The sequence below is a fragment of the Hylaeus anthracinus genome, unplaced genomic scaffold (genome assembly GCF_026225885.1).
Source record: "Hylaeus anthracinus isolate JK02 unplaced genomic scaffold, UHH_iyHylAnth1.0_haploid 12002, whole genome shotgun sequence".
NCBI lineage: Eukaryota > Metazoa > Arthropoda > Insecta > Hymenoptera > Colletidae > Hylaeus > Hylaeus anthracinus.
This window is the reverse complement of record NW_026534349.1, coordinates 4970238-4997325: the sequence shown is the minus strand read 5'-3', so window position 1 is coordinate 4997325 and position 27088 is coordinate 4970238. Positions and strand designations below refer to the sequence as shown.

At 44.9% G+C, this 27088-nt stretch overlaps 1 protein-coding gene across 9 annotated transcripts in view; it reads left to right on the top strand.

The window, feature by feature from the left end:
• LOC128891518 (ras-related protein Rab-37-like) overlaps window positions 1-27088 on the top strand; it is a 79307-nt gene that overhangs the window by 40483 nt on the left and 11736 nt on the right. Inside the window, exon 1 of one of the 9 annotated variants that reach the window (XM_054151044.1) lies at window positions 2069-2190. The exons of 3 other annotated variants lie outside the window; for them this stretch is intronic. The gene's annotated coding sequence lies outside the window, so the exon portion shown is untranslated. Of the gene's footprint in view, window positions 1-2068; window positions 2191-2210; window positions 2316-8513; window positions 8656-15985; window positions 16288-17454; window positions 17826-27088 lie in introns of those variants that run through there. 5 more of the 9 variants (XM_054151045.1, XM_054151046.1, XM_054151041.1 and 2 more) reach the window with 5 other exon arrangements.

Below are 27088 nucleotides of genomic sequence, written 5' to 3'. Positions count from 1 at the left end.
GCCCAGGCTCCAGGGGTCTTGTTTGAATCGTTAAAATGTACTGTTGTCGAACATCTGGTTGCAATTCTGGCTACGTCTTTTAGGACGTTCTGCATCGCGGTCGACTGCAACGTTCTTACGTAACGTCTATTCTTAACGATCGGGCGGATCGAGGCGCGTGCACGAAGATGAACTCGGCCGCCGTGATAACGAGGTCGAAGTCGCACCGATCCGCGCCGCGATAAGTCACGAGGCCAGGAATCGCCTCCTTCGACTTCTCTCGACTATCGAAAAGCACGGGCACGTTCTTCGAGCGCGAAGGCTGATCCCGAGAACTTCTTGACCCCGTTATTACCTGGAGACACAATCGTCGAGACGCCTCCTCGGATGTAGCTCAACAAGTAACATTTATGGACGCGTGTCAAGATGGACAGCATACTTTTTTTCGCGCGTGCAGGTTCAATGTTTGAAAAATGATTGGCAAGTAAAGAATGTTGTTGAAGTCTAAATGAAAAATAAGGGCACGGAGGATCCACCGCTTTACTACAATATTATAAATTAATGGAGAACAACAACTATTAAGAAAAAACACGATCGGCGGTTCGCTGCACAATTTCATCGAGTAAAGTCACTTGAGAAATTTCACACATTCTCGAAATCCATGGATGTACGTCATGGAACGTCTCCTTCCGAATCTTCCCGAAGGATGGACTCGAAATGGTTCCATGTCGGCTGACCAGCTACGGAGCAATCCCTATTCACAGACGTATCTAACAAATCCTTTGAAATCCCTAAAATCCACGGTCAACTATAGCTCCGTCAAATCTTCTCGAACACTCCTCAAAGGAAATTTACGACGACGATTTCTAAAAAAACTGATAAGCGAGTCTTCTCAACCAGTATTTTCGTCAGAGACAGGACCAAAAAATCACGCCTTGTCGACGCGAGTTACATATATTGAGAAATCTGTTGCAACGTAAAGCTCCTTAACGAAATCTCCAGGAAGACTTAACAAAGTCTTTCCTGCCGACCAGCTATGGCACTAATCCCAATCGACAGAACCATTTGAACTAGACCGTGTGCTTCCTAAGATCCACGGATAAAGTCACGTCTCTTCGAAGACACGATAGTCCACCGTTTCCTGACGCATCTCACCAATTTCCGAATAAGTGACGACGTAATCCGCGAATAAATCCCTGTGAAACCACGAATCTCTTTGCAAAACAGTGTAAATAACTGGATAATTGTAGGAGAAACTCTCCCGTCCTCGAAAAACACTCGATGCGCAAAATTCTTGACGCGACATATCGCATCTCCCCCAAATCCGTAACGACACGAGTCTCCTCGCCTAAGTCGCTCCAAAAACACGACCAGACACTCTCCATCCGCCGACAAACGCAGTGTCGATCGACTAAAACCACCCGAAAACGCGTCGCTTGTTCCCTGGTATCCACCGACAAAGCGTTTCTCATCCTCTAAATCCCGCCGAAGACACAAACCTCGTTCCACACTCCTCAACGAGCTGCAAAAACGATTTTTCGTCTGGGAACATTGTGGATTCCTCGTTTGCTCTTTTTATCGGCGCGATAAAGAAATATTTTCAGGGGTCGAGAAAGCAAATGTACACGAGGGTAATGAACATATCCTACGAGAAATTTTCCTCTCGGTTGTAAAATATACTCGTACAAGCCTCGCGTGGGGTCTAAACAGCTCGCAACTCGAGGCAACTTGCTCGAAGATGTACTCGTGGTGGCTTTTCAGCGGCGATTTGAATAACATTTCGGGCAGCCCCGACTCCGCGTCCCTGGCCAAAAGCGTGATCGAGATCGATCGGTCGGATCTGGGAATCCCAGCGGTGTGGAGCTGCGTTCCGGGGCCTGCGAAGCAAAACCTGTTGCCACAGCGAGAGGGAGGGTGCGCATGCACCAGCGTGGACGAACGGCACGCGCGCACCAATCGCCATGGAAACGCTGAAGGCTCCTGGCCTCCGGAGACGGGAGAACCGCGCTCCTGCGAGCGTGTGCGCTACCCACACACGGAAACGCTCCCCGAAGGACCCCCTGCGGCTTCAGGTGGCGGCACTAGGGGGTAGAAAACCCCTCGTAGCGCGTCACAGTGCCGACAGTTTCTCCGAACTGTCCAAGTCGGACCGATCTCGCGCGCTCCGCTCGTACGCCGCGCGGACTCCACCGATTTTCTCCTCGTTCCCCCGTGAGTCTCACGATGGATCGATGTTTTTCTGTGTGATTACGTTCTCTGTGTACAATCGCGATGGTTTTTCCTTATTTTTCCTTCATTTTCCGAGGGAGTGAGCTCGGAGAAAAATTAAAATGCTGGTACGAGATTTTGTTTTAGAATAGCAAACGTATCGAGCCTCGGTTCTTGGTACTCTTAACATCGAGGATAGTTTTATCGGTGTATTAATTACATTTTGTATGATGCATGTATGTTTTGAAGTGCGATGAAAACGTGATCTGGTTTTAGAAGAAAGGTTTTTTAATTTCACTAATTTTCTACCGTATCTGTCAGAAAGTAATTGTACTTTAGAATAACCTGACAAATTTTGGACTCGACCAGGCTCGCTTTAACTTGTGTATTATTCTAAATAATATTCCTCGTACTGGCTAACTGTGCTTTTAGTTTTCCCATATTTCGCGTCATTCTCGCTAATATCGCATCGTCGACCTCGATTCGAGGAGAAGATTATTAAAATTCTCTTCGATGTTCTATTTTGGGACATCTTGTGAAAAATTTAAAGCATCAGGTTTTTCTCTAGACTTCAAAGAAAATTCTTATCGAACGAGCGTATTATCCATATCATTCTCAGGAAAGTTACAGTTACGAAAAAGAGGATTCAGATAACAAACGGTTTTTCCCTGAATCGCTTTTGTATGTTTGCGCGGCGCAACGCAATCTGATTTAGCTTCGAAAGTTTTCCAAAGCAGCGGTTTCCAGTTTATTTTATAAACATTCGCTTTCGATGTTGTTTCGCTTTTGATATGGCTCGCTGGAAAGCCATTGTGGAGATTCGAATCGCATGATGGTAGCTTTGCGAGATTTGCAAATAGGAGGCATACAGGGAGCACGAAAAGTTCGTAGAAACATATTTTTGTTGTCCTACAAATTTTATCGAAACTTCATATTTAACAAATGATACGCCAAGTTCGTAAAATTCTCTAGAAAATGGTGGTTTCATAAATGTTTGGAAAGTTGGATCATTCAATAAAGTAAAAAGAAGAAACAGAATTATTCTTAATCACATTAGTCGTCGACTCTTTCGAAAGTTCGATCATCGAATCAAACGCCAATGCGATCAAAGTCAGTGGACGACTCGATTAATCGAATCACGAACGCTCGTACTCGACTGGAAAAATCCATTTCTCCATTTCCACGGTGAATCGACGCAGCTTCCGGAGAATGGTCTCATAATCGATGCGCGAAACTTTAACGATGGTTATTCGATAACATGTATCAACCTCGCGATCAAGGGAAATATCTGGGCGTCTCATTAGGCAGCCTGCGCTCGACATCAGATCTCCTACAATTTCATACCGGAGAGCGTTATATTACGGGAAATTACGATGAAAACGTCGCTCTCAGACTCCAGTGCGCGTTCTTTAATAATTTCACGGCAAAAACACCGACGGACAGGAGCCAATCGGGCTTCCTATCCGTCGAGGGTTCCTTCTCGAATATACGACGCTCGTTACCGGTACAACCAAGGGAAAATGATTAAGGAAACTCGCAAATCCTTCGAAATAGCGTTCGAGAATCTATCAAAACAAATTAATATGAATTCCCGGATCTCTCGGAACAACCTACACAGTTATCGTTCGAACCGAACGCATAGAAATATTCTACCGCGAGTGTCATTTTTCGCACATCACGTCGCAGGACGAGGTTTTCCTCGACCACGGTGAATTTTTCCTATCGAAACCATGAAGTTAGGTCTACTACGTGGACCGAGTTTCGGCTTGCCATAAAACGCTTATCCGTTGTCCCTTCGCAACATTTTCCCCTTCTTTATCGGCTCGATCAGAAAAACATCCGTGTTTTCGTCTCGGTGGAAACATTTTCCTCGAATGTTTCCCACCATGTGGAAACTTTACGCGACGGATACTCGAGTATAATATCGCTGACGACTACGAATCGTTCTTTTCCGTCGATTGAAGTCGCTTCAACGACTCGAAGATGTTTTCGCGCGGCCGAATGTCGAGCTCCTAATCTTGGAAATCTGTTCGGTAGCTTATCAGCGTTCAATCTTCTCGTTTCGCGGAGAAATGGGATCGTGAGTGACTCCGGTTAACTTGGGTGGGATAGCGGTCGAGGATCGAGGATCGCAAGACCAGGCAGCATCGGCGATTAATTATTACCCCATCGGTGGCCAGTTTCCGATGGCTCAGGCGTTCACGATAACGTTCAACGAGCGACTTCCTCAAGGTGATTAATCTTTATCTCGATCGCCATCGGTTCCCTAAGCTCTTCGTGCATCATCTAAACTGCTGCTTCAACGTTCAGCGACTGTAATTCATCGTGGATAAATCGCGTCTCGCGATTTATTGCTGATGGTCCGCGTTACCACGAGGATCGCTCGAGTTTCCTGGATCGCCAGCCGAAGAGATCGCAAGATGCAGAGCGTGCGATCGCTACTCGCGCTTTCACAGAGAAACGAGTTAGCTAAAGTAACGATTGGATAGTTAAGAGCCTCGGAGCCTTAAGAGATAGTCGAAGCAAACACCTTTATATGGATCCGAGAAAGAAAGCAAGCAAAGAGATACGAATATTTTTTATTCGACGGGAAAACATAGGGATCGGTCGTAACGGAGACAACGGAAAGAAAATAATTAATCTACTCGACTCCACAAAGCACCGGCGTTGTTCTGCCTCAACTTTTTCACCTGACGAATAATTCACGCGACCGAATTGCCAAGCGCTGGAAATAAAGCGGCGTGGAAGAAAAACACAGCTCAACATTTTGTCCCGCGAGATGTTTATACGATGCGCGCAGCGTACCTTTATCTTAATTGAAAGACGACGCCTTCTCGAGCATCGTTTACGGAACGTCCCGACTGCTATGATTTATATACCAATTACGACTCACTCTCGTTGGGAGAGATTTTACAGCATCGGTACTTTTACACGTGTTGAGATGTAGGTATAGCTCCCGTGTTGCAATGATTAAAATAACTCGAAAACTAAACGCGTCCGTACGCACTGATGTCCCTAAAGAGATTAATGGCCTGTTATACAAGTGGTGTAAGCACATAAGCTGAACCTAAACCAACGCTCAACACTCGCCGCTTTGAAATGCTTATGCGGTGCACGTAATACATCCAACAAACTTGGCGTCGCGGTGTGCAAACTTTCGAGAAATATCGCCAAGTTTTCCAAGTATTCCAAGCTATTTTTTGCCAAACGTTTCGTGTCACAGCTCGGTATCGTTACCCCCGGGAACGATAGCGATACCGCATCGGCGTTGGAACTTTCCTCGAAACTTTCCCAGAATCGGCGCGGCGTTCAGCGTGAAATTGGCCGCGAATTTGCCTCGGCACAGGTACCGCCAAAAGGGTTGACGCCGAGCAACCCCTTGATGCACTCGCGTGCACACGGCTGTCCTCAGTCACGAGTGCAACCCGGACCCAATTCTTTTCAGTTCACAGACAGGTCGTATCGATTATCCAATCGCTCCATCGGGGTCAGGTTAGTCGACGAATCGGTTCGCTCGTAAATTACTAATTAGCCAGACACTTGGACACGCGACCTCTGTCGATCTTCGAACGATCGATGATAATTATACAAACAGACCTCTCGGCGAGTCGACGTTGAAAAGACGCGAGACGTAATTGCGACTGACATTTGTCGGTCTCTGCAAACACTATTCGATATTTCATTCCATCGAGTGATCTTTGGAGCTCTCAACAAATGTTGGACTTTACAGTCGAATTCAAAACTTCTTGGTTAAATTATACGGCGAGACATATTCAACGAGATTCTGCGTTAGACGTGACGCGTTTAATAGTTTGATCGATCTCCGATATTAGGACGAAGTCGGATCAACTTCAGGGAGACTTTCGAGCGAGCTATCAGTTCTCCGAAGTGTGCTTTCGGTGTACCTACTTCTAACAGCATCGCTTTGTGCAAAAGAGCGTTGATAAGGGTTCAAAGTGCCGCGTCAGTTTGTTAACACTGTATTCTGCGTGTATAGATTCGCGAAGCAACCTCAGCAAGGCAACAAGAAAACATCGAGCAGCGTTTAAATACGTGTAGCATTATACGAAGATTCGCACGACTCGCGATCCGCAACGCGAAACCTCGTAACGTTCGACAAGTCGAGTCGATGTTTGATAAAACGACGCTTCTGTAATCGGTGCTCCGTTGTGTCGCGGGTGCCAATCAGCGAATCGGTCTCTAATTAATTAACTCGGACGATTGACAAAACGAGGCGGGGACAGCGAGCCGTCGAGAATGGCCGTGGCCGGCAGACCGACTGCACTTTCGAGCAATTACCATTTCATTAGCGACTTAATTAGTTAGGCGGAATAGATCTGGCCCGCGTGACCGGATAGACCGTTGCGAGGCTTCAAACGAGGAAGGTTGCTTATTGAGAGCCGCTCGAGAGAGCCAGGATTACCGCTTCGGATGTAATTGAGATCGTGTCGGTCGGGGAGATACTCACTACCGGAATGTCCAGTTCTATCGTTTCTTCGAGCTTCGCTGTGGATTTACGCGCACCACGTTTGTGATTAGCCCTTGGTATCGATCAGGCCTGGGGCTGCTCGAATTCTTCTCCAAGGTAAAGGTTTCCCAAACTCGACATTTCCCAACAATTTCTTCGGTTGTAATATTTTCTTTTATATCCGATCCGCGTCGATCTCGATTTCGAAGCTACCAGAGGAGCGACGTAAGTGTCACCTAAATAGAAACGTTACCGAGATTACGCTCGATTCCTAATACAGGCAAATTAATTCGAAGCGGGACGGTTAATTAACATCGCTCTTCGGGGCAGCGACATAAATCCTGGATTAGAAAGTGGCTTTCAGACTACTGGAACGTCGCTACTCGTCGCTGGGCGGGCAATTAAATATTGCTCGCTAAGGCGATTAATAAAGCGAATCGTGTCACTGCCGCGAATATACTCGATGCGCGTATCGACTGGTATACGGTTGGACACTTTCACGGAAATCACCGAGTTAAAGAGTTCGCGTGTTTTCGATGTGCACGTTTAACGATGTGCTCCGCGTAACACGGGCGCCTGTAACGAGCTTAATTTCCCAGTAATTAGCTGAAATAATTATCGTCGCGCTTCTGGCTGCTGCTTCTGCGCGTCGAAAGTCATTTTGTTTACGGTTTTTCTTTAATTATCGTAACTCCGCTGGGACCGTTTATCCGTCGGGTTGTTAACTAAATAAAAATTACACTTCTTTTTTTCTTTTCTTAAAAAAGACAAGCGTTAAAACGATTTGACATCACTTGAAGGATAATTGAAATTTCTATTATAAAAGAGTTTATCTTCGGCCAGATTTATAAATTATTCCACCCTACGATCGATTCGTTTATCGTTCCAATATAATTCGGTTTGGAAATAGTTTATCAGAGCGAAATTCCTCCTGATTGTTCTGGATGATGTCTACACCTTCGAAGAGAGATACATGTTTTCTCATTGGAAAGGTTGGATCGCGACACTGCGCAACGCGTCTAATTAAGGCACCCACAGCCGGGAATTAATTTATGCAAAGTTAATCACGCCCTTACGCGTCGAGGCGGTTTCTGAACTGCGGTGTCAAGGCGCCGCCCTTAATCGGCCTTTAATTAACAGGACCGATAGCGGGTATCCTCTTTTACGCGGCAACCTGCATTTTTAGCTCGACGTATCCGGGCCACGAAATCGGAGCGGAACGCGGAAAAGGAGTCGCCTCGGGACCTCTTATCGCAAGGACTTCCTGCTGCTCGGTTCGCTGTCGCGTAAAGCATCGTTCACGCCGAATGAACGACGAGCCGTGAACTGAACACTGTTCTCTTTTGCGAAAATTTTGCGACGAACTCTGACAATTTTGTTTCCAAAGTAGTTTCAAAGGAATGACAAAGAAGGACAGACACGACACGGGAGTTCGTATTTAGAGGAGCCTTTGGAGAGTCTTACATATGCAGAACGAAAGGAAGATGTCTCGGCGGAGATGCGCTAAATTCTAGAGTAGACATGAATTTTGAATAGAAGATTAGGAATAGAAGGCTTGCTTTGCTCGTTGAGATGGCTACAAGTAGAGACGAAACATGTGCGAACAGAAACTTGTCTGCGAAGTTATAATCTTTCAATTTTGATAAGTTCTGAGCGGTATATCCTATTGTGTACGAAGCTTTATGCACCTATACTATCAAGACTAGCTCTAGGTCACAGTCGAACGTCAGCGGATATATCTGCATCCTTCTTTTGTATTTCGCTGAGCTGAATGAGAGAAAATGTCCCGTATCACGCGAGAATCGCTTGTCGGACACGTTTTCACAGTACTAGTGTGGAGCTGGTGACAAACTGACGGAAAACTTTGCCGCGAAGCACGAGCTTTTTCCCAGGAAAGCTGTCCTCGGTTGGAGATTAAGGTGACGCTTAACCACGATTTAAGTCCTTGTCGTTACTTCTTTATGGGAAGCTGCACTTTACCGGAAGAGGATGAATAACGAGTAAGAATTTTTGTCCTCGACGAAACTGAAGTAATATCGCGTTTTGTTATATCCTCCGAATATCGTCGAACTATGAGAAGTTAGTTCGGCTGTGACCACTTGTACGCCGCGGAAACTTCTGGCAAAATTTGAGGAAGTTCGCAGGGTTGGGCTAGTTCCTCCTGAACCGAAGGAAATAACTCCGAGCACCACAGCTGCTGACGTTTACGCGCGTGGGTTGCTTTGACGATAAAACAACTTTCATTAAAGGCTTCGAAAGCGATCTGCATCGACCAGAAAGGAAAATTAAAATGCTCGTCTCGAACACGACGAGTGATTTAAGATTTCCCCGCGAATCCCAGACAAACGCTACTAAAATTCACCGTATAAATTTCCCTTCGGTTGGACGTTCTGTAAACGTTTGAAACGATAACGCTTTGTTAAACGTCCCACGCGGTTTCTATCCCCTCTAATCGCGTCGCAACACCCAACAAATTTTAGTATTTTGCTAGGGACACGCACGCTTCATTTATCGACGCATACGTTCTCCTGTTTGCGCGGCTCAAACAGAGCTCTGGTTTGAAACGGCGGAAATTCGTTTCGCGACGCGTGCAGCCCAGCGCGCGATTGTTTTCATGTATGTATTTATGCGATACATTAAATATGCACATTTAATTTTATACGGTCGTCCGGCGTAAAACCGTATTTGAAACGCGAAAACGTATCGGAAAATACGATACAATTTCGTTTAAATATACCTCGTGCGAAAAAAACGCTGGAAAAACGTTGGCGATTTGGAACGAATTTAAAGTAACCGTACCAAACGTTGTCGTAGTTGACTGATTTTGGATTTGCAAAAAATTTGGAGAAAATTACTCGACGCTTTGTTCGATTTGCTCGAAGCATAAGTGGATACTGTGCCCCGCTTGTTTTCAGCGCGCGTACAATATTTAATCAATTCCAGAGTTAAGCGATTACTTTTGACGCAGTTTCTCCAAAAAGCAATCTCGTTACGCTCGCCAAAGTTAATGTAACAGTCGCAAACACGTTGTATGGAGAGTTTACGCAGAAATGTGGGGTAAACTCGGAACGTAAACGCGGATTCACCCATCTCTAGTGCTTTTACTTGCAGACTCGACAATTGACAAACTTTAAATTATTCCAGCGTTTCGTTAATTCTATTCGTTTGCGGAAATGGTTCCCCACGAAATGCATGGAAATAAAATTCCTTATGGACTATAATCGGTTTGAAGCTTTAAAAGAAGCTTCGCATTCGCTTATCGGCTTCGTCCTTGTTCAATTCCGTCAACTTCGTTCATTTTTGACAAACTTCTTTTCAAAAAGCACCTGGTTTCCCTTCCTCGAGGAAGGATGCGTCACCTATCCGTCCATTACAAAAACCTCGATGCTCGGAACAAAAACTTATCAGCCCTCATTCTTCGCGACGACGATTTATGCCACCCTTCGAGCGCCAAGCCTGCCAAGAAAAAAAATCGCATACCCGCAAGCGATTCGATCATCGATTTATCCCCGTTCCGCGTATCGAACGCGATCAGCGTCGGAGTGATCGCGAGTGGTCGGAGGGCGGCGACATCCGTACGATCCTTTTTCATCCCCAAGATGAAAGAGCTCCGATCTCGCTTCCGGGCGTTAGTCTAAGGGTAAGCAAGGGGTGCAGGGTTGTCGACCTTGTTGACTGCGTCCATCGCGTGTCAGAGCTCTGCAAACGGGGATATCTCTGCGTCTACGGGCGTCCATTTCTCGACTAGCATCCTCGTTGAAAACCGCTTTAGAATCGCGATGCGATCCTTTAGGGAAGGTTTATTCTCCTAACGGAGCTTGAAAACAAATTGGAATGGCGAACTTGGAGCTGAATCGACCCACTGCCAAACTCAAATTTATTGCTCGAGTTAGGTTAGCCACGCGAATCGCTAGACACGTTGGCGACCACTTTTGTCGCGTTCCAGTCTTGAGCTCGGTCGGGATGAAAACGACTATAGAATTTGGGAGTCCAGGCGCCACGAAAACGGGGTCAGCGACTTTGGGTTGAACAAACGACATCGTGCGCGTTCTTTCGCGGGGAAAATAGATCGATCAGATTCTGGGAATTGCGTTTTAAGTTTTCTAAGGGAAGGCAAAAACTAAGGTGGAAACGGAGTTCCTGAATAACTCTTCGCGATTTAATTGTCCAGCGTCCGATGAGTCACGGTTCGGAAATTTCACCGTCGGGGAGTGGTTCGAAAATGTTCGGAGCTCGTTCCAATCGGCTTGAATTAACCGCGTGAAAGGAACTCCCTCGACGCGACGGCCTCGTATTCCCGTCTTATCAGATTTCAATGATATGGAAACCGAGACACGACCTAAATTCCCGCGGTGAATTCGGACGCTCCGCTGGAAGTGAAACAACAATGACTATATCCCGTCGGCAAGATTGCGCGCTCTGAATAAATGCCTTTTACCCGAAACCACCCTCTTAAGTGACTGGATTGGGTTGACCGAGGCTTTTCATTTCGAAGGACCTATTAAGACGTCTCCGATATTCGTGTTCTTTTAAGAGCTCCCTGTTAAGCTTCCCTCCAATCTTCCCGCGGAAGCTTTGTCCGGGACGTAGAACAATCTTTGGGAGTATGAATTACAATATTCCTAATGAAATTCTGAGAAACGTGGAAACATCTATAGAATGTTGCAAAGTACACCGAATCGAATTAGTTCGGCGCGTGGGTGGAAAAGCTGAAAAGGATCGAGCTTACCGAGATCTGCAGGGAGGTAGGATAGCGCAGTGATGGAATTTCATGCTCTGGAGGGTTCATTACTTGGATTCAAAAGTTGAAAACGAGACGCTTCGTACCTGAAACAAATTGCTTGCAATTAGTAAATAATTCAAGCAGCCCGAAGGAACATTTGGAAATAACGAATTCAATTTGTATCAGGATGATAAACAAAGCAAAAAAAAAGAACGAACGGGGCGAACAAAGGTTACTCGCGAACACCTCGAATCCTCCAGGAAATTTAATTCAATTTTCGACGACAAATTCTTAGCCGCGTAATGAACCGAAAGGGTTACGATTCGAGCTGCCATTTCTGGTCCACGTTGGCCATGAATTTTCACGTGAAATTACCATGCCCGAGCGAATTTTTCTCCCGATCGGAATTTACCGCCGAAGGCGGATGTTAATTCATTTTTATCTGCTTTGTACGCGGGCTTCCATCTTTGCGTGAAAACCCGCCCCGGCTAATTAACCTTTTCATACGTTGAGCTCCGCTGCACCGGACAGACGGATTAAGTTTAAAAAGTCTCTATTTAAAAAAGGATCGTAGCCGACCTGCTGACGTTAATGCCCGTTGCGTGGCATTGTCGGAACCGTGCGTTCTTTGTGCCTTCTGCCTCGGCCATTTTGGGTTTATCAGCGTGCGCGTGGTCGTTGCAAATTTAATTTAGTCTTACGAATGCTTTGGCGATTGCTTCCCCTAGTACGCCACGCGGTAGCGTAATTACATTTTACACGTTACAACGTGGCATAACAATTTGATACCCTTCGTCAAAATAATAAATTAAATACGAGGATCGAATTCATTTTTCGCTCCGCTTTACAAACAGAAACCAGCTTCGAAGAATATTCATGCACGCTCCTTTTATTGTAATGTTGTTTCGTTTACTTCAAAGTGGGAATCCCGGGATCGTGAATCGATTGGCTAATAAATAGACCCGCATATCGTCCGCGCGGAAAGCGTCGCCGTGCGTTAACCGCGTCGACGTACTGTTTGCTGGTACTCGTGTCTGTGCGTTACTTCGAATACTTTACGAGTTTTCTGTACGCTAAGAAAAATTCTATGAAAATTGCACGGGGACGAATAAAAACAATTTCCACGGATCTGTCCATTCATCTCGAGGAGTTCTCCTTGGATTATCGCGAATTCCTCTCGACGTGGTTGTTTAAAATTCAGCGTGCAGCCGCAGAAGGGAACCTGGGACGCAAGGAGAAAGTGAAACGAGCGTAAAGCGACTCGGCGTATCGCGTATCCTCGCGAATCCCGACGCGATAGCTACGCCTCGGTGATTTTAATTCGTCGACGCCACGTACCGGGCTGCGCGAAAGCAACCAGCCTCGATGAAATTATGGATCAGTGATTTTCAAACGTTTCATTATTGTTGTCCAGTATAAAATAACTGAAATTCTAGTTGGAGTTCGTCGGTCTAAAAACCAAGTAAAATCGAGATTTCTTGGCGTGGATATTATTAAGAGAAGTCGTTTTCGTACTAGGCTGGAACCGGGAGTCAGCATGTAGGAGCGTGGAATTAAAACGACGTTCGATATAATTAATATTTCTCACTGTCACCTGCACCGCCTGTCGGCCAGTATCACGTTGTATCGTGCACGTGCTTTATATTGACTTTCCGTGCCAGAAATAGTCGCTTGGCTGCTATTTTAGCGCGGAAATGTGCCATAAAGTCGTCATGTGCCACTGCCCTTCCCATCGTCAATTGCATACGAGCCGAGTATCATATTGGCTTTGCGCGTTTTTCTCCTTCATTTTCTCGGTCACGAGCTTTTTGAAGTTTCATACTCGAACACGGTTGTTTCGAAGTCGAGCGAACTCTCCGCAAATGAACATCGAGCACCGTGGAGTATCGTTTATTACGAATCAACGATAATATATTTGGCGACAATTTCCTTGATTTTTCTCTGATTTAATCCGGGGTTTTTCCATATTTTGGTCGGTGAAAGTAATTCCAGGGATTTCTGGCATCAGGTAAATAGTTACCTCCGATATTGATAGAGAATACACGTCGATGAGTGAAACCGAACACGGATTATCCCTGATGCCAGTCACGAGCTCTTTTATCAATATTTCGCCCGAACGTGAATGAAAATCCACGTTTCGTTTCTAACCACCACCATATATGTGCCGTCGAATGCGTAACGTTCCGACGCGTATTGCGTAAAGCGCGACGAGAAAGTTGTGAAATTCGGGCGGGTAAAGTGCTGCAACCTTTTACATAACTGATACTCGAACGATCGCCGAATGGTACTGCGACATCGTCCTTTGCTCTCCAAAAATAACAGCGATAACCTAACATTTCGTATATAAATAATTCCTCGTATCGATCTGCATTGTCCTATACAAAATAAATTTGGAATTACTCTGTACGAGTGTGAAACGATTTCGCGATTTTATTTTTAGCGTGGCTGAAATACCGTTCAGAGTGCTCGTAGAAACGAGGAAATGTGAAATGTGCGTCAAGTGCCTCGCTACAAAGTGAATAGGAGCCAGGCGATTCGATACTATGGGTGTCGATGAAAGCAGATGTAAATACAAGGGAAACGCGGCGATGCGTACGCGTGTGCTCCGCGCGAACGCTTATATCCAGCCTGCATCGTTTTCACGTCGACGTATAAACACGTTTAATGTTCAGCGTTATTCGCTCCGTTTCCCGTCGCGATTACGCGGATTACTCCAACCAGTCAAGGCGCGCAAAGAGAAAAAAAGGGGTAAAGAGCAAACTCGATGGGTTTCCGTTCCAACGACTCCGACGATTGTTCGAAAGAAACGTAGCAAGAAATATTTCATGGAGAATTTCTTCATTTAGCGAATATTCTCTTGGTATCGCTAACGCTGCGATTCTTTGCGAGACAAATTAACGATTGGCAACATTTTTTACACAAATCCTTGTGCGTTGGTTTTATTACATGTCCATCGTTCGAAATACTGGTGGAAGACAAACTTTTGCAGAGGATAAATACGGTACGCGATGCTCGGTACTCGTAGTTGCGCAGAATTCGAAATGCATGTGTAATTTAAATTAACTTTTGTGGCTCTTGTTCCTTTTTGAAATGTGCTTCAAAAGAGCTCAGAAAGGGAAACGCGAACATTTCTTTCGAGTTAATCGAAACAGACGGATTGTATCATTGAACACGAGGAGAGAATGAACTGGATGTGTTTTCGTTCCAACGATTGTTCAAGAGGAATGCGGCAAGGAAAAGATGAGAAATTGAATTGTAAAGCAACGCGCAAATAATGAAAAATATATTTTACGCAAAGAATTGTAACGAGATCTCCAGAGGGCACACGACACGCCGTTTAACAAGCCCCGCTATGGGTGATACATATGCAGCGAATCTTTTGATAAATGCTCGAGAACGGAAGCTTTTTCAACGAATAAATCTTGTATACGTAGCTCGGCGCTCGTAGTTGCATCCTCTGCGTGTAGTCTGAAATATGTGATTCAAATTAACTTTCTAGATCTCGGCGGCTCTTTTTGAATATACATCAAAAGTGCTGGCAACGAAAAGCACGAAAATTTGTTAAACTTGAAGGGAGATTTTTAACTCACCCACGAATTACTATTAATCCTTTGCACTCGGATGTCCCCTCTGAGGGGACGTTGGAAACCCAGAGAACTTTGGTAGAGATCAGGTAAGATAAATTCCTTGGAGTACATTTTCAAAGGCGTACACTCCCGTGGAGGTTTCCATTCAAGTAGCACGAACAAATAAATGAAAGCAGCATTACGATAGATTACACGTCTTTTTATGCTACATTATTTAATACAACATGATTCCTCTTAGCACATTCTGCAACAAAATGGCCTCGAGTGCAAAGGGTTAACACAAAAGCAAAAAAAGAAACGTCGAAAGACCAGATTGGGGGTTAGGTAGCGTAGTTATTTGAAACCGCTGGGTAACTTTTCCCTTGGTTTGCGCCATGAAATTATCTTTTCATTCAGCGAATCAAGTGCCTCAATTACGTTCGTTGACGCCCGAAGAGCCAACAACCTCCTCCGAGAGCCGTGCATCGGCCACTTTCATCCCTCTATTACTTTTCCAAAGAGTCTCGTCGAGGGACTGGGCACCCTTTCTCTCTGGAGTCCCCGTATGAATCTTAATCGAAGGGTGTTCGCGGAATTGGCGATTTGCTTCGGGCGTCATTCGTAAAAAATAGGGGGATGAAAGAGGCGGGGAAGACGAGAGAGAGGTAGAAGGGTTGAAAGATTGTCACAAATTACGATAAACTTAAAAGCACAGAATAATGTACGGAGAGGCATACTTAATGAATATTGTTTACGTTTTCATTATTAGGATTTCTGCGTCTTTGATCTCAGACCAGCTCGAAACGTAGGGGGCGGAGAGAAGGTGGAATTTGCACCTGTAGCGACACCCACTTTTTATTATAGCGGCTGGGTAAATAATGCGACGAAGGTACGCGTTGTTCTGCGACCAGCATATTTTCCAAGCCGATACGTTTTCCCTCACCCTTTTTGAAACGCGCACGCTACCCTATGCGCCACCCCTCTTCTCTCCACTATCCCGTCGGTTTCCCTTTCTCCCACGGCGTCCTACCTCCTCGCTGCCTCTGGAAATAGTCGCCACAAAACGATTCCCCGTGCTCCGTGTCCGCGCGATTATCAAACCGCGCTTCTTTCGTCCGCCTGTTATCGCGACACGTGCTTCCGTCTAATAGAAACTCAGTGAAAAATTATCGAATCGAGGAACAACTTCGTAATCCACCGACCGACTGTTACTCGTCTTACGTTCGCGTAATTAACGATCGGCACTGATCAACACTGGGTGCGTGGAATCTATTTTTCTATAACTTTTAACGGAGAAAGTATCTTGCTAGACTCGGGATAAATGAAAAATTCAACGAGACCTGGTGAGTACGCTTCGATATAGTAGGCTGTTTCGATTAATACGCGTTTAGATCACTGGTCCAGGTCCTCTTCGATATTTGAAAGGAACGAAAGACACTTTAGGAAACAAATGTCGCCTCGTTGTATCGCAATATTTCGTAGCATTCCGTGCGAAACAATGTGGTTTCATGCGCTTTGTTGGGTACATTTACCGCACACGTTCAGTGACAGTGAGTGATAACGCAGTTAGGAGTTGAGCGAAACTCATTACTAAATTTAATTACCGATGCTTTGCGGTGGGTTTCTATAGTGTCTAACGTTGCTGGCAAAGGCCAAAACAGTCCACTCGAACGTCGTAAAAATTTGACCTAATCGTGACGCTGACGTTTAGATCGTTTGAAATAAAAGAACAAATTTTTTTTTACATACAGTCGCGTTTGGAATGCACGTCGCGGCAGTGAGTTATTTGATGCGACACTACAATGAATGGAACTTTTTCACCGTGGCAAATACCTCTACGAATTCCTAGAGTGTTAGAAACGCAACGATAGCATCGTGTTTCCGAGTAAGGCTTCATTTGCAACAGTGACGAATCGCGGGAACCGCGCTGGAGCTCCGATCGAGCGCCGATTAGCTCTTTCGCTCCTACCAACGATTTTACGTTGCTCCTATCCACCGCAAAACAATTCGTGGCTGCTATGACTTCAGGCATTCTGTGTGAAACGTTTTCGAAAAAAATACGGTATTCCACGATTCAAGATTCCACGTCACTCTCGACTTTAATTGCCCGACGATTGATCATTCAGGGACATAAATCACAGTCCTCGATCCCGTCGATATGTACACATTACGAGGAAGACGTATGGCAGGAATCCCCTCGAAGGACCAATCTTACGCTTACTCGATCAGCGTCGCGAACGCTCCAGCACGCTTAATAAACGATATTCGATGATTTACCGCCCCCTCGGCTGTCCCGGATGGCTTTGACAAGAAATCCTGATCTGAAAATTCCATGTTCGACGGTTTAACGTGCCGTCTTTCTCCCCTGCCTCTCTTTTCCGATGATTTACCGCCGCGCGATGTGCACTCGTGCGCAAACTGCATCGGGTGTCGTCCTCGTTTCGTTGTCACGGCTGTAAATAGTGGACGAGCGGCGATTCGTTAATACAGGTAACGCGTGGCGAGGGAAAATGCTAAGATTGCCAGCGTGTCGATAGCCGTGTGCGCGTTTCCTCTTCGACGACAGTTCTGGAGACACTTGCAAGTGTCACTCGGCGGATCGTAACTTTCGAACGAGGTTTGACGAAACGAATCCGCTAGAAAAACGAAAGAAATCGGGCGCACGTCTTTAGAAGTTTCGCGGAAATTGACCGAAGACCTTAAAGTGGAGTTCGTCGAAAGGTTAGTTGTTCGTTAAATGTCGCGCGAGTTCTCGATTCCACGAGTTAGATCGAAGTGAAATCGGTCAACGTGGTTTGAGATAATTGTGTCCGAGATGAGATACACTAATGGGTTTCTGCGTTGACTTTGGAAAGGAGTTCGAAGTCATCCACACGACCAGGTATTGTTATTTTACTTGTACAACCGAACGCGATTAGGTCGCCTCGAGGAAACCCTCTTTACGAGGCTCCCAGTAATAAAAGCAGGCTGTCCGTCTTTTCTATCCGATGACCCTCCGGTGACTGAGACGAAGCGTGCACTAATGTACCGTAAATGGAATCAAAACGGTTCCCACCCCTGAACGGCTGCGTCGAAGGGTGTTTTGCGTCATTAATGTCATGCCCCGACCGCGCAGAGGCGTTCTTCGATACACTGTACGATTTATAATTAATCGAGGTCCTTCCAACTATTACGTAACAAGATTTGCCGAATGTCAAACTTTGACAAACTATTTGAAAAGGTCAGTGGCCTTGTAGAAACCACTAATCGCGACATTTACTTTCAAGTACCATTAAGTGTGCCGTAATTCGACGATTACGAAGGTCCTGCATCTCTCGTTCGTGCTCTGACCTCCGTTAGAAAGTATATTATAAACTACATTAATATCCCGCATAAAGAATCTAACAGACCCAAAAACCAAATATCTGCTCCGCGTTTTCGCATCGAAGGGTGTTGCACCGTTAATTCCCGCCATAACTTTACCCGACACGTACACGCCACGCGATATGGAGGAGGAAGTCCCTGCCCGAGTTCGCGATAATCGGCCTACGATAAAGAGCAACTCGACTTGAATTTATCGGGGCTCGGCGCGCACAGATAAACTTCGTGTTTATCTAGAGAAGAGAAAAAGGGATAGGGTTCGGAATACTAATCACGCGGAACGATTGCCAAGAGGAGCCAGGGTTCTCGTGAATAATGCTGCAAGTTTCCAGGTCGCAAATTGAACATTCGTTTCGGCTAAAGTTTGCCGAAAATAAAACTGATAATCATCGACGAGAATCGAAGTGCTTTGGTTCGATTAAAATATGCAATAGCTTGGGAAATCCCCGACGGAACTTTTAGCACGGATTAGGAATTCTTCGGAGTCGAAGCTTCGTATACAACCTATACAGTAAATTAGGTTAACCTGTTAGAGAGACATAAACGCGATAAACATAGTACTTCAAATTTAGATTATCGCGCAGTTGTAGCAATTATATATTTTCAAAGGAAACTTTTGTCCTGGCATAGAGACAATGATAATAGTTATATAACCGAACGTTGTTATTGATTATTTGAAAACGTTAAAATTCTTGATTGTACTGAAAACTTAAGAATACCTAACAACTAACAAACACGAGCATCGATCATTTCCAAGAGTTGCACCATTAGTAGATTTTCCTTTCAGCCACAGCTTGCCAATTATTTACTATTGTTTGGAATTAAGCAGAAGGTAAATACAAATGGACGCGACTACGCTCGGACTTGGCGAAGTCATTACTGTTCTGTCGCCACTAGCGGTCCAGGATCTTGCTAATGCGATTAACGTCCCGGACAGTTACGCTCCAATCCATCAACTTACAACCATTCCCTTTTCATCCCCTTTAACGGAACATCAACTTCACCGTTCCTCTGAAGCCACGATCCATCGAAAATGCGAATATTTCACGCGTTGGCGAAATTCTAGATTTTTATTCTACCGCGTTCCTAGTGTACGGGAAACAAATGGTCGCATCAACGAAGCGCAAACACTTGTTCAAACTCACCGCGCGTGTAAGAATAACAAAAGCACGTGGCTACGTGGTATCGCGCAACCCAATTACAACAACAATTTGTTTATCCGCCGTGGTCTCCACCATATCTCCAACCACTTCGTTAAATAAATAATTGTTTCGCGACGGTTCGAGCACGCGGTGCACCACCATGTTTCGTCACGTAGAATAGAGGAAGAACGAGGAAAATTCGCGAAACGTTTTACGGTTAAATACCGAAGAATGGAGTAGGATGTCGAACAATAATTCTTTCCATGTAATCTTCAACGAAACCGTTGGAGCAAGGCGTTCCAAACGAGGCTCGCGCTCGCACGAGAAAATATTATTCCTCGAACAAAGTTGCCCTTTGCTTTTATGGCCAATTACGGCGTCGTATAAGGCATTTCAGCGCCGGAGTAACTCCTCGCGTCCAACCGTCCATCAATCTTATCGGTTCCCCGGGACACATTCTTCATCGTGTCATGTCTATTGACAGCGAATAGCTTCTAAATTATTCGCGAAATTGGCAGACCTGGCATCATTTTCCACGGCGAACGTTCAACTATGTCGGATCCAGGGAAATATATTGCTTGCATAATTTTACGTTGGCGAAACACTTGCCTTCAGCAATTTTTAATGCGTCATGAAGAACTGCTGAGAAAAAAACTTTACTTCGAACAGTGACACCGCGTAACCGGTGAACTTTGCTGCATAGTAAATTCGCATTCGAGAACGACAGTTTAACGAATTACTATTATCTACAAGAACACAGTACCGAACAAACATCCCGAGTCCTCTCTTTCGTTAAATACTCATCGCTGGGTAACAAGATTTAATCACTTCTCATTTAAGATGTTGACGCGACGTTATATCTATACAAAAAAAGAGAGTATTATTCCTTGTGTATTTAGTACTTTCGCGTTTCGCAAAGCTGACCACTCGCTTCAAAAGAAGGAAGACAACCTCATTCGACCATAATGCGAGTGCCCAGGCACGCGGAGCCGCTTTCCATCGCAACTTTTAATAACGAGCCACGTAACAGGTAGCCAATTACTGGCCGCGACGTTCGTGTTTCTATTGCTTACAAATATTTTCTTACGTTTCAATGATTCAACAATCTTTCGAATTTGTTGTCAAGTATCGATCCAGGTAGGAGATACCTTTTCCTTCGTTATCGTCAGCTCGGTCGCGCAATTAAGTCGTCTATCTTTCAGGGCGGTTTTCGCGTGCGTATCGCGACTCCAGGCGAACATCTCGCGGTCCACGCGGCGCGTTTCTCCGTTCGAACGTGGCCGATCCGCGCGACGGCGGAAGCCGCAGACGGGGGTCTCGTTTAATTGACAGTCCGCCGATCGGAGCCTTTTAACATCGGTGATCTCGTCGGTCTTAACGAGTTTTTCCCATTCTGCCCGCTCGCGGGGAACGACTTTGCTTCCTTTCTCACGGTTCGCCGCCGCTCGACCAGCGAAATGGCACCGCGGGAGCGCTCTCAGCTCACTCGAATCCGTCGCCGGCGAAATCAAGAGAAACTCGGGTACCTATGAACTGTGTTGTTCGCGACACTTTCTCATCCCAAACCTGGTGCCGTGTTACATGTCGAATCCGTAATTGAAAGTTTACGCGGCAACGCTTTAACCCGATCGATCCAACGTTAATTAAACTCCAATAATTGCGCCCAATAATTGGCAATTATTCCGATCGCCGATGTTGGTACCATGCGAAAAATAGCTCGCCGTTTCCAGTGGAGCTGTACGGTGGACCGACAAATGTTTCAGCCATATTCAGCCGTTTGTACAGCCAATTGTTTACGAGACATTGGATAACAAAGATCGTGTTTCGCTCGCTGGCGCGTAGAGTACCTTTGACTCCGCCATTCTCTGGACCGACGCAGTGGACCAACGCTCGTTCGCAATACTTTTTTCACTTATTTTCACTCGTCCGGAATATTTCTCTGCTCTCCGAATACGCGTCTCTCGATCTGTGCCCATGGCAAGCGTTCGTTCCTCTTTATTCCTCGTTTGTATCGGCGTCGGTGCGCGTTTGTGCGAGGCTTACAGTGCGCGTTGGCTGTCCCTCCTCTATCCGCGAAGTGTGTAGGCCGCATTACGGGCATCCTGCCGGTTTACGATTATGGTTAAATCGCAAGATCGTGTAGCACGGGTCTGTGTGCCACCCTAGGTGTACATTAGGGCTCACAATGGGCGCGATCGGAGCTCGTGGGGGAGAGATAAAACGTTAACCCTCGAAGAAATACGTTTATCGGGTTATTTGAAGGTTGGATAAGTTGGAGTAGATAAATTTGTGGTAAAATGCTATTAAATTACTGCGGGGATCATTGCGTCCGGTAAAACGTTGACTTTCGATAGCGAAACATTGTTTAAGAAGTTGGAGTAGAACAATGGAAGCAGAAACTTGTCGTGCCTTTGCAGAAACATGCAAATTTCAACTTTATTTAAATAAGTACTTCGTCGGCAAGTTTGAGGGTGATAGTCGCCCCTTAGAAATTGCAACGAGGTGCCTGTCGACGTTGCGTGACACCCTATTGATATTTACGATTACGTCGAAACGACGCGCAGGTGTCTAAGCAGGCGCGTTCCTTGAACTTTCGCACTCTCGTGGCTCGTGTGTGCGTTCGCATCGCAATCCCGACGATTTTATCGATCTCTCGATATCCTCGAAGCGACCGAATATCGTTATCGTAACGAGCTCGTGATTTTATGGCCGATCAAAACTGTAATCGTCGAGATTTCTGCTCGAGTGTACACGCTAAATAACATTCAAAGTAAAATTATATTCGCGATAGGACTGTGGACGATGTAATTGAATCGTTACACGAGAGATCTCAATTTATAACCTTGAAGTTACGAGTACCAGGGCGATTGAAACTGCTATGAAACTGTTTATCACACATTCCACCAGTATCGAGCACCGAGTTCGTAACACAGGTAGACAGCATAATTCGTAGAAATAACGTTCACCGGTCGTGCGTGTAATGTATGCCATAAATTAGGGAGGGGACAAAGTTGCGATTAGAAATTGCTTCTACCCGCTCCACATGTTTTCGTGTACCTCCGTCAGTAGAACAACGGTTCGACAAGCTACTTATGGATCTCCGACTGCTCGTTTCTCGGGGAATTAGCATAATGTAACGGAATCCCTGAATATTCATCGGGCAGTAACCGCCTGGAGGATTTCGCGACGCGCGAGACACAGATTGCCCGATAGAGTGCTCCAAACTCGAAGCTCGTGTTTCGAGTGATACGATTTTGTTCTTCTTTTCCCTCCTTAAAAGACCATTTACGTTCCTCGGACGTTTTGAGAGTTGTTGAATCGCTACAGCTTCTTTCAGAAGTCATATTTTTAGGCATTTCGAAGAATGTAAATTGCAAATTTTTGTCGCTCGAATGTTCCCCTCTGGAACAATGTGTTTTCCATTTCTGTAATTAAATTTTTTATTAAAGCGAACGTCGACTACTGCGAACCAAGCAAAGAGCAAAAAGCAGATACGCTATTTTTGTCTATTTTCAGAATGTTACTCGTAGACGTACCAGTCTGTAAATTGAATAAAACCTGTTATTGGAGAAACTTGGCATCGTTTGCGTAATCTTCAGGACGTCAGGCTTCAATTTCTCGCAAATTATGCGACAAATCCTTGGAAAGGCGACGAAACGTAGTGGCAATCTGCTAATGCAGACACCTACTCCTGCGGAGTCTCGCGCCGCCACAGGTTATCGCATTATTCCATTACACGGTTACGTACATGACGGGTGTTTTGGTCGCGCGCATTAGGATTACGAATATCGAATTAGAATAGAAATAAACATAAAAAACAAACGACGCGTATCAGAGTGGTGGACTTTTCTTTCAACTCGATTTAATTTCCAGCGGGCGTAAAACCATGCACCGACCAGCACGCGAGTGGCAAAACTGCAAATGAACGCGATAAGTAGTTGTATCTCCGATAAGACGAGTCCGGGTGTCCTCAAATAATTCACGATTCGCGTTTGTTTGCGCGCGAAATCGCCAGGCGAAACCGTCAGGAATTTAATTATGCGATATCGACCGGCCTAACTGTCGCGTTATCGTTGAAAATATGCACGAGCGAGCGGCTACTGTTCAGCGGCGAGAGATAATTTATATAGCGTTGCAAAAAGCGCAACGAGAGCGCGATCGTAAGACGATGGAAAGCGCGACGAGGATGAGATCTAGAGAAAGAACGAGAGACGAAGGATCGCAAAAAGTCTTCCAGAACCAGTCCTCCCGAGTTTGCGAGTACCCAGTCGTATTAACAATGATTTACCGCGATAATTATGCTGTATGGGGGCCGATCGAATAGCCCGCGAGCTGGCCACTCGGTACGATCCTCGTCGCGGCGACTTCGACGGGAGCGCTTTTAAGGCAGCTCAACGTAATCTTGATATTTCGATCGCTATATTTTACGGAGATTATACGCATCGACTGCCGCTGGGGCGATCGACCGTTTCTGGATTAGAATTTTATTTTTTTCCGCGTGAAAACGAACCGACGATTTCACCGGAAAATCCGGCTGTTTATTCGCCACTCGATGCGATATCTGTGCCAGCGATATTTCATTTGAGCCAGCGGCGCGAGCTCTCGGGTTCTCTTTTCCATGAACACGAGCTCCCAGATCCGTACACCATTTCCATTCGGTATGATAAAAACACTTGGAAGACAAATAACGAAAACGCCGAGAAAAATGCGCGATCGGATGCAAAAAAAAAGAGCTCGAATGGAAACCTTTGATCGAACCGAAACTCTCTAAATGGCGAGTGGAAAATTAAGGGGACGGAACAGGAGACGATGCTCGAAACGTGAAATAATTTTCAAAGGCCGAAACCGAGGCTCGAGAACGGTACATTTATCTAGAAATTCCCTTCAACATTCCAAACTGTATATTTACCAATTAACCGCGATGCACGGCTGACGTATCACTGGCTCATTATCAACGACGAAGGGAAGAGAAATGTCGGAGTAATTGCGCACTCGCTGAGAATAGTGATACCGCGAATGGAAAATTATTTTTCGAGCGGGCAATAAACATTCGAATACCTCGATCACTTTGAAAGCGAATATTAATGAGTTTCCACCGTTTCGCATCGGCTACCTATGTCGCAGAATGGACGCCACGTTAGCGAAGCAGCTATGTTATTCGATGAAATGAAATATTACGTCGAAGGAAGCCGTTTGAAATATCAAATCGAGCGTAAAACGAACACTCGGACATGTCCGGATTCCTTTTGAAATGAATATTAGTAACTCATTTACGCAAATGGACGACGAACAAATTGCAAATTTCGCGATGGATGACGCATTAACGAAGCAATGATGTTATTCAATAGAATATTATGTGGAAGGAGCTCAATTACGATATCAAATCGAGCGTGGAATGAATATTCGGACATGTCGATTCCTTTGAAAGCGAATATGAATGAGGTCTATGGATTGACGCGTTGCCGAAATTTCAAAATTCACGATGTATTGTAAATTAAGCCAAAGAACGAAGTTATTTCAGAGAAATGTCAATAAAAACGCTGACGCGAGGACAGTGACTACTGTTTGCCAGTTTCGATACGAGCAAAATTCGTTCGAAGATACCATGAAAACCATATATCACGGGTTCTTTTACAAAAATCGAGAATCTCGATAAAATCCCAATTCAACTATTCCTTTCAAAAAGATTTGATTGAAATTCGTATGAACAAATTTCAATTTCGCGAATATTCTTTCCATACACGGAACATTTTTGCGAAAGAATTTCATTAAAATTTATTATTCATTTGAAACGAATTGCAGTGAAAATATTATGTTGAAGGTATTCGATTAAACTATGAAACAGAGCGTAACGTAAACATTCGAGAACGTCAATCACTTTGAAAGTGAATATTTCCAACGTGTTTCCATCGATTGACGTTGACTTTATTGCACAATACACGACAACATTAATAAAATAATGAAGTACTTTAACACGACACTTTATCGAGAAATTCAATTCAAATGTTAAACCGAGCGTGAAATAATTTTAAATTTTCTAGTGACTTTTCTGGAAAATTCACGACTGGTTTTCACCTGTATCAGGTGAATATGTCGCGAAATAAGATAACATCAATTACGTGAGGGCAGTCCGACTTTTACACAGTAAAGCGATGAAAAGCAGTGTAACCGCTGACAGTCGCTTCTTTAAAAATAATTAGCGCTCGTTGTAATATTCATGAACGATTAATGATTCGAGGAATTACAAAGGAATCGTATATGTATAGCTTTCTGTGCAGAAAGTACGGGAAAAGCTTCATGGAAGCTCAGCTCGCAGAGAGTAATGTTGCAGCGTTAACGAGGAATACGTCATCATTAATTTTCAGGAAACAATAATTTGATACTAGATGAAATCACGATCCCGACTCAACAACGGGAAAATATTCGCGTCACGTACAGATGAGCCAATCGTGTATTTGTCGGACGAATCGCGTATTTTATGGGGAAAAACAAAAACGGTGTCAGCGTTAACGCACCCCAACCATATTTGTTCCAGCGTCTCAATTAATATTTACGACGCGACTCGTGTTTTTTCCATTTCCTCCGCGGCCTGGATACTTTCTCGCTCTGATTTCAATTCGTTTCAATTACCAGACGTAACTCCAACATTTTTCTCCCCTTACTCGTCGTGCCAGGAACAGTATGAAATATCAATGTTGTCGAACAAAATTCTGCGCTCCAAATTTGATAATAAAACCGTGAATCAAGCGTGAAATTTTCAAACTCGCCGCGTCAAGTTTACGACCCGTGATGGTGGAACTTTCATCTAGGACAAATGCCTCGATTTTTCTCCGAAATCTGAAAGTAAGATAACTCCGACGAAGTTTGAAGATCAACACTGCGAACGATAACGATAGAGACGATACGTTTTTCACGACAACGAAATTTATTCGCCGCGATTTCTCGTCGCGCGTTCTTCCGCCTCGAGGGCACACTTTACTTAATTACGAAGGACAGAGGAGTGCCACGGCGAGGGCAAATTAGATGGTAGCCCGAAGCGTGGCTGAAACAGACAATGTACGAGTGTTCGCAGTTGAAATTTAATCAAGCTCTGGTTCCCGATACCGACACGCAAAAAGCGTTACAGAAAAATGAAGCTGCCCGCGGAGGAGTTGCGACGGAAGCGCCTTTGATCAATTTCGCGGGATTTCAATTCCAGGAAGTTGCAGGGCTTGGATGGAAACGACGGAATTGCTGCCATACAGCCTCGCTATAATCGAATTCCGGAAATGAAAACCAACCGTGAAATGTACATTACGTATACGCTTCTACTTTGACGAACTATTGTACATTTCCCCTCCGCGCGGGCCAAATAAAAATGGCAATTGTTGCAAGGAAATTGTTTGAAAAAATTCCGAATCGGAGATAACGTTTCCGAAGGACTGAAACGTTCGTTTAGGACTTACGATATTTCGCTTGAAATTCATTTTATCGACGGTTAATTGATCTCGTTATTGGAGTTTGTTATATTTTCATTCCTGGACCCGAAGGAAATTGTTTTAATTCCTTCGGAAAGAGAAATTGCGTTGGAAGTTCCTTTGATCGAGTCTATTGTATCTCCTGTGGCAGTTAATTATATTTTCATTATTTAGTCGAAAGGAAG